Raw genomic sequence first — 15,556 nt, forward strand, 5'->3', positions numbered from 1 at the left:
TTAGTCTCACCCAATTTCTGTTCCACAAAATCCGGTTTCTACTTCCCATATTCCATGAAATCGGTTTCTACACCTATATCTCCCATGATCCCACGTTCATCACTCCCATTCAGTCAATCAACATCTTTTTATTTCAACCAATTTCACAATTATCACAATCCTTTTCACCACTTCCGTAGTTGTGAAGAAACAGAGAAAAACGAGAGAGAGTTAGAAAAGAGAGGGGGGGGGCGGCAGTGGTGCAGTGTTGAGAAGCAGGCTGCGCAAGCTCCAGCAGCGAGGACGGCGGCGTGGTTCCGAACGGAGCGATAGTGGCGGCAGCAGCGCGAACCGGAGGAGATGTCTGACCGAGGGCAGCGCTGCAGCGAAATTCGTCGCACAGCAGACACGGTGGCGGTGACTGCTCAGTGGCGGCGGCCAACGGACAACAGCGGCTTAACAGCGAGCCGAACCAGTGAGGGTAGCGGCGATGGCTGCTCGGAACAGCGACGGTGATGGCTGCTAGGTACATCAGCTGCGTCGTGACAGAGGGCGGACACCCGGTGGCGAATTGAGGTCGGAGATAGCGGAGTGAGATACAACCATGGCTGTTGTTTCAGAAAGCAACTCGGAGGGAGGCGATGGATTTGATGTCGCTCAATTTTGGGTTTCTGCATTTGGGGATTTCTCAATTTGGGGAGGAAAAAGAAGATAGACCGATGGTGGAGAAGGGAGTATGTGGTTTTGTTTTCAAAAATTGATTGGGCTACTAATTGGGCTCACAAATTAATTTGAAGACCTATAGTTGGGCTGGGTGAGTAAGGAAGAAATAAGGGTCTTGGGCTGATTTTTTTTGGTTTTGGATCAATTAATTGCAGATTTAGAATTTTATTCCACCGGGGACTAGTGTGGCCAATGGAAATGGGAGTATATCTTGGGGCTGCTACTTTTTATACTTTTTGGTTCAAGTAATAGCATAAATGGAAGTGTTGGGTTGGGTTTTTTTTTTAGTTGATTGACCAGTTGTGAAGGAGAGGAAATCTTGGGCTGGAGAATTTTATATCAAGGATTTCGAATCGGCACGTGTTTTAAGTTAATTGGGCAAGCTGGATATGTGATGCGGGCTAAATTTATGAGTAACACGCGAGGTTTTCTGAATTTTTTTTCAAGAAAGATCGAAGGGTAAGATTTAGCATCACGTAGGATGCATGCTTTGTTTGAATTCAATTTTTTTTCTCCTAGGGTCTAATTTGTAGCATTTTATGTTCTTTCAAAAGGGGATCATTTTTTGGCATGCTATTTGAGAACGGAATGGAAAGACAAGTTGAGGAGTTAAACAATTGAGGTGGGCTTTCCTATCCTACTATACTGTGGGTTATTTTTAATACGGACTTGGTCCGGAAATGTTTATGGAGATGAACTGTTTGTCTTGCCAACTGTTTTGCTTTGAAACCTATCTGGAGTGGTTTACCACATATGTTTAATCGAATTCGGGTCTGTAGGGCTGCGAACCCTCAGGCTAGTGTACACGAGACCGGGAGCCATCTGAGAGCAAGTTGGCCGGTCTAGTTGACCTGGGGTGTGGCCACGCCCCTTGTCACCCGTTGAATCAGATAGTGTATGATGGTGGAAATAAGGGTGGCAATATCTGAAAGTGACTGCGCAGTCGAATTTGTGAAATATGTTTTAGTGTACTTGGGTTATTTCTTTACTCTTAAAACCCCAAGGTTACACTGTTATGGCATGACAAACTATGATTTTGGCGTGTGTCCACTGAGTGCATCAAGTACTCAGCCCTGCATGTTGTTTTCTTAATGTGCAGGTTGAGCGGTGACGAGCGCGGTGGGTGTTGAGCAGAGATGGTGGAGATTTGTGTTTGTTTTTCTTAAATGTTCCGAATATATTGTGTCTTCATACATAACATTATTCTTCTCTCGGATGCTTCCGCTGAATATTGTTTCTTCTGAGTTCGTGTATTGTTGAGATATTTTCTTTTGGAGTTGTTGATCGTTGAGATACTCTGATTTTATTCGAGCTATTCCCATTTATTTCGGGCTATGGTTGAGTTGTGTTGTTTTTCCCTTTCTTCCCCGTTTCTTTAATCCTCCCCTAGTCGCGATCAGCCGTGTTTTCTATCCTTAGAAAATGCGGGCGTGACAATTTTGTACTCCCTCCGTCCACAAAAAATAGAACACAGTTTCCTTTTTTGGACGTCCACCAAAATTAGAACACAATCAAAAATGGAAAGTTTTCAACTACTAATAATATGGACCCCACATTCCACTAACACTACTTCTCTCTTACTTTTTCTCCTTCTCTCTTATTTTTTTCCCTTCTCTCTTACTTTACCAATTCTACATTAAAACCCGTGCCGTTTACAAAGTGTTCTATTTTTAAAGGACGGAGGGAGTACTTTTTAATACTGATTACACAATAAACGCCGTGGCTGCTTAGATGCTAGCATAGTCAATAGATCTTTCTTCTGAATAGTTTTTATTGTTTTTGCTTACAAATTTAGTTTAATTTTTTCTTGTTCTTCTTTATGCGCTTTACATTCTTGCCCTTATCTTTCATTTTCTTTATCGTGCAGCATTGTTATCTTCCTGTCTGATATGTCTGGAAGATCGCCATTGTACAAAAAGTATGTCAAATGTTTTATTCTTTCTTTCGTAGGTGTTCCTCTACATTTTTATGGAATAGTTTTTACATTTCCTGAGTTATATGAGGCTATTGTTATAGAAAATAATTGGGCTCATCATCTCTTTGTTTCCTATACTTTTTTATCTTTTTTCTGCCGTTGGGGCCTTTGTCTTCTTCGGTTCACCTGTTTCCCGCGAATTGGTTGCCCAAATAAAGAAGGATGGAAGTGTGTTACCTCGCATTGGTGCCTTAAGAGAGGTTACTCAATTTCCTTACTTCTCTTTCTTTTCTCTCTATCTATGTCCACACGTATTGTACATTTGTACTAAAGAGAGATCTAGTATTTATTCTTGTTTTGAATCTGAAATGTACAGATGAACTTGGAATATTTCGCAATAGATAGCCAGGTATATATAATCCTTTTAGACTTTTATATGGAATCTAGCATTCTCATAATCCCTTTATTGTTCACAAGAAAAAAAAAAACTCATTCAGATTTAGTTGAATGGCTTGACAACCAAAGATGTAAATTAAGTCATGCTATATGAGACGGTGACCACGGTCAACTCAGATCCATGTATTTTATAAATGTTCCTGTTGCATGGTGTGAACTTCAACAACAAATGCAATGGTTCATTTGGCAATTGACTAATACTTCAGGGTTTCATCACTGACAATGAGAGAGCACTTGAGGATCTCTTCGGGGACGAAGAAAGCTCTCGCAGAGGTGATGCATGTGATGGGGACACGAATAGCTACAGTGCTTGCTTCTTTGAGGGTACGTTATCTGAACCTTAAATGTTGTCCTATAGCGTTAGCAATTTCAGAGTGAAGACCTCTATTTTATTGTGATATGGCAGGATTTTCCAAATGTGCGTTACCGTGCTGCTAAGTCCCTTGCTACAATGACTACTTTTCGTGATCTAATTCCTACAAAGCTTGCTGCTTCTGTTTGGAATAATCTGATGAAATACAAAGCCAACCTTCCTAACTTTCCCCAAGCGGAGACATGCGAGCTTCTTATCTTAGATAGATCAGTAGACCAGGTATGTAGTATCAATTCCATGCCCACTCTCGAGAGTTCCACTGTAATTTTTATTGTATAATATACTTGTATTTCTTGCTCCAGTTATACATGAATGGACATATGATGCGATATGCCATGATTTACTAAATATGGATGGAAATAAATACATCCATGAGGTAGTGTCTCTTAGATCTTACCGGTCACCTCTGATAACATTCGGAGTATATGTTAAGTTTGAAATTTTGAGATAATAATTTTCATATATTCTGTTACAAATTTACAATGCTGCGAGCTTTTGCACTTCAATTCTCACAAATATCAACAACTTGACAAGGGCTTAAAATTTCAATAGTTGCTCGGAAATCACAAATGTATAAAATTTTTCCCTTAATTAATTTATATACTCATGAAACATGAGTGATGGGCCCTACCATTACTTATCATGTTTGTTTATGTATTAGGAGATGAAGAAGTAGGAATTGTTGTAGGTGATCCATTGTGATCAATTTATTTTTGCTATGTCGCATGCGATAATACTTAACCAAAAGTCAAAGTCAATCACTTGTTTATGTTGGGATAACTTCCGAGAAAATGTGCTTTTAGCCACTTTTGATTGCATATTGTTGTATCAAAAGTCATAAATTGGGAAAGATTGAAGTTTTTAATTTGAAATGCCGAAGTTGATGCCCCTGGTGATTTTATTGTTACTGCTTTTTATAAATAAAATTTGAAACCTTATACAAATACTTTCGCATTTTCATTAAAGATATCCACATTCTTGAATCACACAAGATTTTAGGTAGAATCGTTAAGTCTGATAATAGAATGATATAAATGATTAAATATTTTAATGAAGAGAGAAATTTATTTCTAATATGGAAATAAACATCTAGAATGAGATAAACTAAAAAGAAATACTCCAATAAACATCTTAAATGGAACGGAAGGAGTAATATTTTATTATTATCATGTTAAGTTTTAGCAGAGTATTTTGTCGTTCCAAATTACGTGAAATTAATAGTACTTGTAAAAATAAGTTGGCCCGATGTTTTGTAAGAGCATCCGCAATGAGCGGACGATGGCACGCCCGATGAAATTAATGGAACGATGGCACGCCCGATGAAATTAATGGAACGATGGCACGCCCGATGAAATAAACATCTAGAATGAGATAAACTAAAAAGAAATACTCCAATAAACATCTTAAATGGAACGGAAGGAGTAATATTTTATTATTATCATGTTAAGTTTTAGCAGCAGTAGTAGTATTTTTTCGTTCCAAATTACGTGAAATTAATAGTACTTGTAAAAATAAGTTGGCCCGATGTTTTGTAAGAGCATCCGCAATGGGCGGACGATGGCACGCCCGATGGCGCGCATCGTCCGCACCCATTGTGGGTGCGTGCCATAGGCCGCGGACGCGCCGGAAGCCGCGGCTTTCGCGGACGATGGCTGCGGACGATGACACGCATTTTACTTAAAAAAATGCGTTTGCCGGGGTTTGAACCCAGGTCTAAATAGTACTTGTAAAAATAAGTTGGCCCGATGTTTTGTAAGAGCATCCGCAATGGGCGGACGATGGCACGCCCGATGGCGCGCATCGTCCGCACCCATTGTGGGTGCGTGCCATAGGCCGCGGCTTTCGCGGACGATGGCTGCGGACGATGACACGCATTTTACTTTAAAAAATGCGTTTGCCGGGGTTTGAACCCAGGTCTATTGCTTGGAGGGCAATAATCCTAACCATTGGACTATAAGCACTAGTTGAGATATTTTGAAAACTAAATTATTTTATACATTTATTAAGATGATAATGTGATAAAAAATGATAATTTTATAAGTACTCCATATCGTATGAGTCTAATAATTTAAATAAACAAGTGATTATTTGATTAAATTCTTATACTTATATTGACAATAATATTATAATAACAACAAATATGCAGAAGTATTTGTCAAAGATAAAAGAGCATGATTTAATTAGTTATAAATTCACTTATTTATTGGTCATCTTTTTTATTATCAGTATCATCATGATCAAATTTGCTTAAATGATTTATGATTTTGAATTTTTGTAATGAATTTATTTCAAATATATATTTTCAAAATATTAAGAAAAAGAAAAAAAGAAAATGATTAAAACCAAAATTACAAAGAAGATACCTGATGACGTATTTAATATCGTTTCAACTGGTATCATTTAATTGCACTATGGAGTATATATTAGTGGATATATAGTCAACAAACAATTTTACCCCTCTACTAAAAAATAGCTAAAAGGGTAAAAAAATGTCTAGGAATAATGCAAAAGTCCTTCCTATGTGATTATACCATATATCCATGGACTAATGATGATAATAAAATTTTTATAAATGTATTAATTTTTTTTAAATATATTAATTTTTAATTCGTATTGTAGTGTATTAATTTTTATAAATGAAATGAAGTTTTTCCCATTTTTTTGCTATTTAAATATTCAAATAAAATAAAATGCATAGGGCGCCCCATTGCAGGTGGGGGGAAGGAGGATAAAACCGATGACGTGGCGCGCCATAGGGCGCCCCACTGCTGATGCCCTAATAAAAGTATCAATATTTTTAATATTCATAATATTTCACTCTAAAACATATATTTATATTTATGAGTATATGACAGGCCTTCAGAAAAGAACTTCTAGGAGAGAGACAAAATTATTGAATAATTTTTACAAGGAACCACTGATAGACAAACAAAGACAACGAGGGGTTTTATTGAAACTGTACTCCCCCGCCCCTCTGTATAAAAAAAGTTGATTGAAGAAGTAACTACCAGTAAATTATAGATTCTATTGTTATAGAAGTACATAACATTCGTATATGATGATATGAGAAATAGTCATATTTTCGTGTGCGTATATAATTTACTAATCTAATCATTTTTCAGGTCGGTTAATCTTTCGATTAACTTAATTGAATAATAATATAAAGTGGTGCTGTTATCAATTTTACTTAAATTTAATGTATGAGATGACTTCTCATTCCGGATAAGGCAAGAGAAAGGAGTTGGGTTTTCGAGGTTTTTTTAGTTGGTGTAACTGTACATTTATATATAGCCTATATCAATAAGTATCATTAAGTTTGTATACTTTTTTTGCAATGAAGTTTAATTAATTATTGTCAATATGGCATCTTAATGGCCTTCAAAATTTAGTTTTTGCAATTACACACGAGGACTCCATCACAATTTTGGTTCTACATTTTTCTAGTGGTTGAATTTGTTATATAAAGGCCAAATTAGTGTAAATCAAAGTAAGGGCTCAATATCTATAAATATATAGAGATAGAAGGACCAATCTATGTTATAAGTGAATAAAATTAAAGTTGGTGAGCTATACTTAAGTTCACTACACTATGACCTAAAGAGTTAATATACACTTATGTTGGAGCTTTATATTGATTCTCTAATGATATATACTATACATTTATATGTGCAATAATGCTTTTTTATGATAGTGACATAAATATTGTCCTAAACTCAATGAAATCAAACACATCACACATAATTCCAAGTGGACATCTAAATCCAAAGCAATTTATCTACTATCTCACTACCTTTGCCTTTGCAACACACATTTTGCCACTAGTTGAACTAGCCATTTCTAATCTTTAGAAACTAATGTACTTGCAAGTACAATGTATGTGAACCCAAATGAGTACAAATACATATGCATACAACTAAATCATATCTATACATGCAAGTGTAGATAATATGTGTATGGGGGGTGGGGTGGGGTGGGGGTATAGAGAGACATGCATGTGGAGTGGGGGAAGAGAAGCACATGGAAGTATGTGTGAAGTATGATGGTTGTGATAATATATCCAAATGGAATGGCAGTGTGTCTATGTCTAGGGATCTTTCCATGTTATTTGCTAGTATTCTTGCCTCCACCTTCATACCTCTCACACTTACTTCCATCAATTCATGTTATTTGCTATTATTCTTCTTTCGATGTTATTTGCTATTATTCTTGCCTCCACCTTCATACCTCTCACACTTACTTCCATCAATTCATTTTTTTATCCCTTGTGAATTAATTAGTTTAGGAGGTGTGAAAGACGTCCAATCTTTTTATTTAAGCTAGTTTGACAGTTTGGAATATACACTGATCAGGAACAATTGACATGGTTTTGTGGAACTAATTATATTTAATCATGGGTTGAATGATAAGAAAAATGCTCAAATTTGTGAGAAAATATGAGCTAGCACTATCATCTTGGTGGTTGACCAAACTATATAATTAAACCAAATAAATTGGAGGATCTTTACAAGCTCTAACTGTTTGTCGGCTATATGTGACAAGATATTTGCCGCTAGCTAATTTTTGACTTTATCATTTTTCGTAGATGATGGATATTATTTGGTTCCAACGTATTTTATGTGGAGATATGTGTGAGTGCACACTTACAAAACTAGGGTCCTTGAACAAAATAGAATGTCAATGCATCATACATAAAACTGTGGGCAAAGTGAAATGTCATTATTTAAAAAGTCTACTTAGTTAGCCCTATTGGCATGGCCTATTTGGCCATTATATATTATGAAGATAATTATTACTATAGTCGTGCTTGTCATGTTTTGGGACGTTTGGGCCAATACAAGAAGCTTAGTTACCCCTTTAGATCTGTAACATCCCAAAAATTTGTGATATTTATTTAATAAGTTGATTTAAAATTTCAATTATGAAACTTTTGTTTCTATGCGATTAAGTGAATTATGTGAAATAATTGTCGTGGGTGATGTAGAGTAAAGTGTTTGATATTTTGCAATGTTGGGAATGAATTAAATAGAATCATGCATGTATTTTTTTCTAGCCAATTCTTTGGAATTTTCGGCCCTCATTATTTTTGTAGAGGAGAATTATTTTGTTTCCTTTTTGTGAGACCCTTTTTATTCAAATTAATGTCTATGTCTAATTGATTGGGAATGCGATTTTTTTTTCTTTTAATCCTCACCTATATCACACGCCCATGCCCTTATTTTTCCTTGTGGAAATTTATTTATTTATTACCTATTATATGGGAGTATTTTCCCATAAAGAAATTACCAAATTTAAATCCTATTCTATTTAATTGAGGATTTAAATAATTTCCTTGTGCAATTCCTTATGGAAATTTTCGGCCCCCACCATTATTTTCCTACTTGGAGATTTAATTTATTTTGTTCTCTTGTTTATGAAATATTTACTTTTATTTCCTAAGTTGTGAATATATTCTCTCCAAGTAAATACCAAATAAATTCATTCCTATTCCTACATGGAATTTTTGAAAATTTTCTCCCCTTCCCACATACTTATTTTATTCTTTTAATTATGGGATTTATTTAATTGTATTTTCACCACAATTAATTAATTTTAAACCTAACCCTAATCCTATAAAAACACCTAAACTAAACCCTAGCCCCCATTTATCCCTCAATTTTCGTGCCTCCCTCCTCCCTCTCCACATTCTCTCCAAAAACTTCTTCCACCATTGTTTCTTTCATCAATTGGAGTGAATTTTTCAAGAGTTTCCGACGAATCGTGCCAACACTTGTTTCTACCGTTTGTTTTCTTGATTCAAGAAGGTATAACTAAGATTTTCTTCTCATCTCCTTCATTGAAACCTTATTCTTGAATCCTACATGCATATAGAGTGTGTAGGAAGTATAGATCGCAAACTAATCGGTGGGACTTTGTGTTTGCATGAGAACTTTGATGGTTATGTGTTTTTGATTGAAATCATGTGATGTTGGATTGGAATATTTGGTGAATGATGAGAGTTTATGTGAAAATATGTGTATGAGAAACTTTAAAGCATGATTATGTGTCTTCAAGCATGAAAAATCGGTGGTTGTTCGATGGAAGATGAAAACCCTATTTTCGAACCATGAACCTGAAATCTGTGGTGCACGACCAGTAACTTATGATCTGTAATTGACCCATCAAACGAACGAATTTTGATATGAAATTTTTACTGAGTAAACTTCAAGGTGTTTCCTGTGTCTCGTGTGAAATTCAGCCCCTTTTATCGAAAAATGAATTTTTAATAAATTTTTGAAGTTGACTGCGCAAATCTGCCAGAAACTCGTATTCTCGCCATGAATGTTTCGTTTTCTGTTTGACTGACCAAATGACCTCCGATTGATGTGATTCTTAAACTATATGAAATTTTGAAGTGTCTTCTGAGTCGTGTTAAATTTTCAGCCTTTTTTGGCATTGGATGAATTTATGGTGAATTATTCAAATGAACTGCGCAGTGCTGTCAGAAATTGTATGTTCCGACCAGAGAGTTTAATATGTGATATGACTGACTAAATGACGTGATTTCGGAGTGAAAATTTTCATGGATGAACTTGAATTTGTCCTCTGTATTGTGACCAAAATTTAGCTTCTTTTGAGGTCGGGTGAATTTATAGGGATTTTTACAAAACGGTCGCGCAGTTCTGCCAGTTTTCTGCCTTGTTAAAATGACACATAGTTTCAAGTTTAAAAGTATTATATGATGCATGTATGTCCAAGGAACGTGTTTAAATGATGTAATCACTTGTGATAAGTTGGAATGTGATACATGTGTCTTTACACCTTTGTGACGTATGTTGGGTTGGGGAATTTGAGAAAAACGATGAGAGAGAAAGATAGGACATGCATAGTAATATGTTGTTGTGGAAAGCTGACTTGTGTTGTCGTTGACAAGGGTGTTGTGTTTCTGTGAACTCGAGGATCGAGAGCTGCTATAAGTTGGGTTGTGATTTGCTAAGCGAACGAGGTGGGCTTTCTTTTCAAATCTCTTTATTTTTTCGAAAATACTATGTGGCGTTATAAGGGTGGTTTAACTTGTTATGTCATACCATGGTTTGTTTTGATTGAGATTGTGTGCCTGATGCCTAGTTCATCTGAGTTTACTCCGTTAGGCTATATGGCTGTGTTGTGAAACGAATTCGGGTCTGAGTAGGGCCGCAAACCCTATCAGGCTGTATACACTGGTGGGATCGTGGGCCGTCCTTGCTAGTCGGCCGGTCTCGTGGGCGAATAGTGTGGCCACACTTTCGTCGCACATGGAATGATGATTGTGATTGATGGATTGTTGAGAAAGTGGGGAGATTATTTGACTGGCCAGTCTATGAAATGTTTTTGTGTTCTCGATGATATTTCTTTAGTACGTATAAAACTCGAGATCACTGGTATGGATGACATAACTGTATAAATGTTTTCGGCATGAGCCCATTGAGTACAACAAGTACTCAGCCCTGCATATTATTTTTCTTATGTGCAGGTTGAGCGGAATGTTGCGGAGGATGTTGAGTTGGACTAAGAACTTAGGATGCGTTGTGTCGTCATACATAGGCGTTATCCTTGACTCTCTTTAAACCTTATTTCCGCTGCTATATTTTGAAACTATGTCTCAAGACTTAAATTTTTTTCGTACTGTGTTTGAGTATGTTTGGTCGTGTTAGGTTTTAAACGAGTGTTTACTTTGTTATCTGCAAATGGTATTCCCGTGAATTAAACTAAATGTTTCTTTCCTTTAGAAGTTAATTGATTTTTAATTTTAAAAGGTCATTTCTCTCCGCTGCTTCCTTCAAAAGTCTTTATCATAAGTCATTTCTAGTTAATAGAAAAATTTTAATCTTAAACTTCTTTAAACTAAAATGTTTTTCTTTCTTTAAAGCTAATTAAGTTTTCATTAAAGTGTTATCCTTAAATGTTGTCGTTTTTGTTGTCCCTTGGTCACGATCGTCTCGTTTGTGGTACCCTAGTATGGGCGGTCATGACAAGATCGTAGTAGTAGTTCATAATATAGAATTAGCAAACATGCATGTGGTTGGTTGGTTTCAACACTTTCAGCTAAATATTTCAAATAAAAATTACATGGTGTAATTCACATATATCTCAAGAGGAGGCGGGGATGGCAGCAGTGAGGAGCACCGGTTGTGGGATCGAGGAGCTGAAAAAGGAGAGAAGGCTGCGCGCACCCAAGTTTTTATCTTGTAAATAGAAATCAATTTAATTTATAAGTTTTGATTGATTTTCAATAATGCAATATTCATTATTAAGGGAATATAGTTAGAAATAATTGATTGCAATCATGTAAGTTAAGATTGATTACTATCAGTTGCATGCATCAACTTGTTTGTCCCATGTTCAACTTTGTGTTATGGTTGCATTCAGAATAGAATACCTTGTCATTTATGATCTCATAGAGATCAACTTAATTTATCATTGTCGATGATCTAAATTTCTTATTAATTTGGATCCTCCGTCTTATCTATCTACCTTCATTTAATTTAATTACGTGCTAGTTGAGATATTGAATCTTGATGCTTCATGATATCTATTTAAGGTTCTTAGTTCGATAACATGCCTATGTTTAATTAGGTACTTATTTAATACTACAATCTAGACCACCAATCATGTTCATGTGCAGTAGCCTATAAATCACAATATCTGAAATTCAGTTGCGACAGAATCAATCTCCAAAGACGTTCTAAGATTCGAAATTGTGAATCACCAATTCGTCCTTCACTCACACTATAATCTCTTACTAATGTCTATCAAAATTCGTATTATAGTTTAATTTAATATACATTATTTTGTACGAAAGAAGTACGACTAGTATTTTTATTTATTCAGATAAATGGAGTATAAAATATTTTCAAAATCAATAGTCAATAATAGATCATGAAGATTTTCTGTGCTGGGCTGACCCATCCAATATGAAGCGGCCCAGTAAAAAAAAGGTAGCCCATTTGAAAGAAGATTTGGAAATTTTTGAAAACTGATGTTTCGAATCCCATTTTTCATTTTCAGAAATAAATTTTCAAAATGTAAAATTATTGGCTCCGGTGGCCCATGAATCACAACTTCCACCACTACAGAAAACCACCAGTAACCGCCGTGCTCCACCACCTCCCTCTCCTATTTCAGAAAATCTCAACCACTACTATGATTACACCACGCCAATACTCCACAGATTAACATTAACCTCTGCAAAATTTCGTTTCAACAAATTGATCAAAAAATGGCTTCTCCTATGGTTTCCTGCTTCTCCACTCTGCTCCTACTAATCATCTCCGTCGCGGCGGTCGAGTTCAAGGTCGGTGGCGACGAGGGCTGGCGCGAGCCCACTGTCGCCAACGAGACCGACATGTACAAACAGTGGGCCGAAACCTTGAAATTACATGTCCAAGATTCCCTACGTAAGTAGATGCTGCATCCGGTGAAATATATCGAAATATGCATTATTTATTCTACCTTTTATATACTTCTAATCATACAGGGAAAAATTAAGGTTTTATGTACAAGAATGATTCGGTTATGGTGGTGGAGAAATCGGGATACTACCACTGCAACTCAAGCAAGGCGGCCTCGGTTTTCAAGGACGGGAACACAGTGATCGATCTCGAGTGACCTGGGCCGGCGTATTTCGCGAGTGGAGATCCGGATCACTGCAAGAACGGGCAGAGGTTGCTCGTGGAGGTCGTAACAATGCACCCGATTTAGGGGTCGTCGCCCCCGGCACCGTCCCTGTCTGGAGCTGTGGGGTCTACATCGGTTGTTGTGGCTCAACTGGTTTTGCTTTATCTTCTTGTTGTTGCTGCTTCTAGTCATGTTTAAGTTGGTATTAATCTGGTAAACTATGTTTTTGGAAATGTGTTTAGTTAACTTGTTTGTTGTAATTGTGTTTTGAATATTTGATGTGTGTTTTTTCGTTATTGACGGTTTTGTGCTATTTGAGTTTGTTTTAATCGTCTTATTACTGTCATCTGTCTATATATAGTTAATAGTTTCACAAAAAATGGATTTGAAGTATATATAGTTATAAATAATTATAAAAATAAAGAATATGTTCAGTGTAAATTAGGCATACTCAGCATGAAATTAGAGTATTTTAAGTAAAAAATTCACAAATGATAGTACTATAAAGTAGTATCAATATATGGAATCATAAGAAACAAAAAACTGAAAAAACAAACAAAGAAAATAAGAGCATTCTAATGGTTTTCATTATTCTTTAAAGAAATTACTAGTACTATAAACTTATCATTCTAAAGCATTGATATATTTTATTTTGCCTTTTGTTTAGGAAAATCCTCTGTTTTTATTAAGACATGAATAAAAATGCAGTAGATGAAGAATTCTTCGCCAAAATATCTTATATATGAGTATTGTTTTACTAAAAAGATGAAAAGGAGAACAAAATACTCAAATTTCTGGAAATCAAAACATGATTCGATAAGCTGCAAACACGGCAGAAAAATCCTAAAATGTAAATAAGAGCAAATTACAGAGATTCAGAAAACTCATTCGATGAATTCGCCTCTTCAATCTTCTTTCTCCTATTCAACTCTTCTTCGTACTTCCTCAATCTCTCCTCCCACATCTCCTACGCAAACACAAATTGATGCAATTTGAACACAGATATACCAGAATTACTGATGGATCGAGAGTGAGGAGAATCGGAAACGTAAGAATTAAACCTTGTACTTGAGCTCAGCGCGGTGCATAAAATAGAATCCGGCAATTCCACCTACTAGAGTGCCTGAGATAATCCTAAAATAGCCCCATATCGAAGCATTCATCGCCTCCTTCTCCGATCGGACAAAGCAGATCTACGATTTTCCGAAGGTACGTGAAAGAAGAGCTGAGAAACCGAATGAATTAACAAATCTCGCCGGGAATCCGCGGCGGAGACGCCGAATTTGTGTACGAAATCGCCGGTGAGAAATAGGGATACGACTGTGATTCGACTGAGTGTTTTGATTTTTCTGTGGTTTTTTTTGGTTACATTGAAATTGGGCCTTTCTAATGGGCTCAAGTTATACATATATTATATTGGGCCTTTGTTAATAGCCCATTAGATCGAGTAAAAAACAATTTAATGCTATCGTAAATGGAAAAACACCTTCATCGATTATGCTTTATTTTTTGATGATAATTATGTAAGTGTGGGACGAAATTAATTCGATTGGATATATTTTCAATAGGCGACGAATGTTATATCATGAAGAAATGAGGATTGACTATAAATACAATAATAGAAAAAGAGAGTTTAAACGTTAAATCAATCAGAGAATTTGTACTATTAATCTAGAAATTGTAAGGCTAATTAGACTAACTAGGAGATTTATTGGACATCAAAACTAGAAAGTTAAAATAAAAGGAGAATGATTCTAAATAAGAAATAATGGTGGCTTGTGAGTGAGTCTTTTCAAGAAATCATGATCATTATAATTAATTGGTTATCTTAAAGATAATTACACTTTAACTAATGGATGTGAGCTTCTTTATTGATAGTCTTTTAATACATTTGACAAGAAAACTAATCACCCAAACATTTCTAATATAGATTCTGTGTGGTCCTTTCTTATAAGCCACGTGAACATGCTCCAAAGTTTCAAATTATGGTCTATCCCAAAATATTATACTCCCTCCATCCGTGAAATATTGTCCAGTTTTTTTATTTTAGTCAGTCCATGAAATGTTGTCCACTTTACTTTTTTTCCTTTTTTGATAAATAGACATCATTTTTCACTAACTCATTACACTTACATTTTATTAAAACTAATATATAAATGTGGGGTCTACATTCCTTTAACTTTTTTCGCTCACTTTTCTTCATATTTCTTAAAACCCGTGCCGAGTCAAACATAGACAACATTTTGTGGACGGAGGGAGTATTACAATAATACACAGCTTCAATTTTTTTCGATTGACGCATCCTTGTAAAACGATGTCTTTTAGTTGTTCTCAATGACACATTTTAGTAAAATAACTATTTTTTCTTTCTTTTCTTATTTTCATTTTCATGAAACAATTTTGTTTATGGTGTTTCTGAAAGATGCAATTTATTATACAGATGAAAGTATTGACAACAACTATTCAATTTTCGTATT

General features: G+C 35.6%; 2 long non-coding RNA genes across 3 annotated transcripts; one reads left to right on the forward strand and one right to left on the reverse strand.

The window, feature by feature from the left end:
• LOC121771031 lies at positions 1 to 3,845 on the forward strand. Of its 2 annotated transcripts, XR_006043910.1 has the most exons (7): positions 1 to 1,161; positions 1,257 to 1,324; positions 2,570 to 2,877; positions 2,994 to 3,026; positions 3,280 to 3,397; positions 3,480 to 3,665; positions 3,749 to 3,845. It is a non-coding gene; the product is annotated as an uncharacterized LOC121771031 (long non-coding RNA). The 2 variants fall into 2 exon arrangements; XR_006043909.1 differs by having other exon boundaries at positions 3,480 to 3,837.
• Positions 3,846 to 13,811: 9,966 nt separating this feature from the next.
• Positions 13,812 to 14,554, reverse strand: LOC121771172. The gene is made up of 2 exons (XR_006043950.1): positions 14,141 to 14,554; positions 13,812 to 14,046 (listed from the first exon to the last, which is right to left on the reverse strand). It is a non-coding gene; the product is annotated as an uncharacterized LOC121771172 (long non-coding RNA).
• Positions 14,555 to 15,556: the final 1,002 nt, after the last annotated feature.

Source organism: Salvia splendens, chromosome 16 (genome assembly GCF_004379255.2).
Source record: "Salvia splendens isolate huo1 chromosome 16, SspV2, whole genome shotgun sequence".
Classification (NCBI taxonomy): domain Eukaryota; kingdom Viridiplantae; phylum Streptophyta; class Magnoliopsida; order Lamiales; family Lamiaceae; genus Salvia; species Salvia splendens.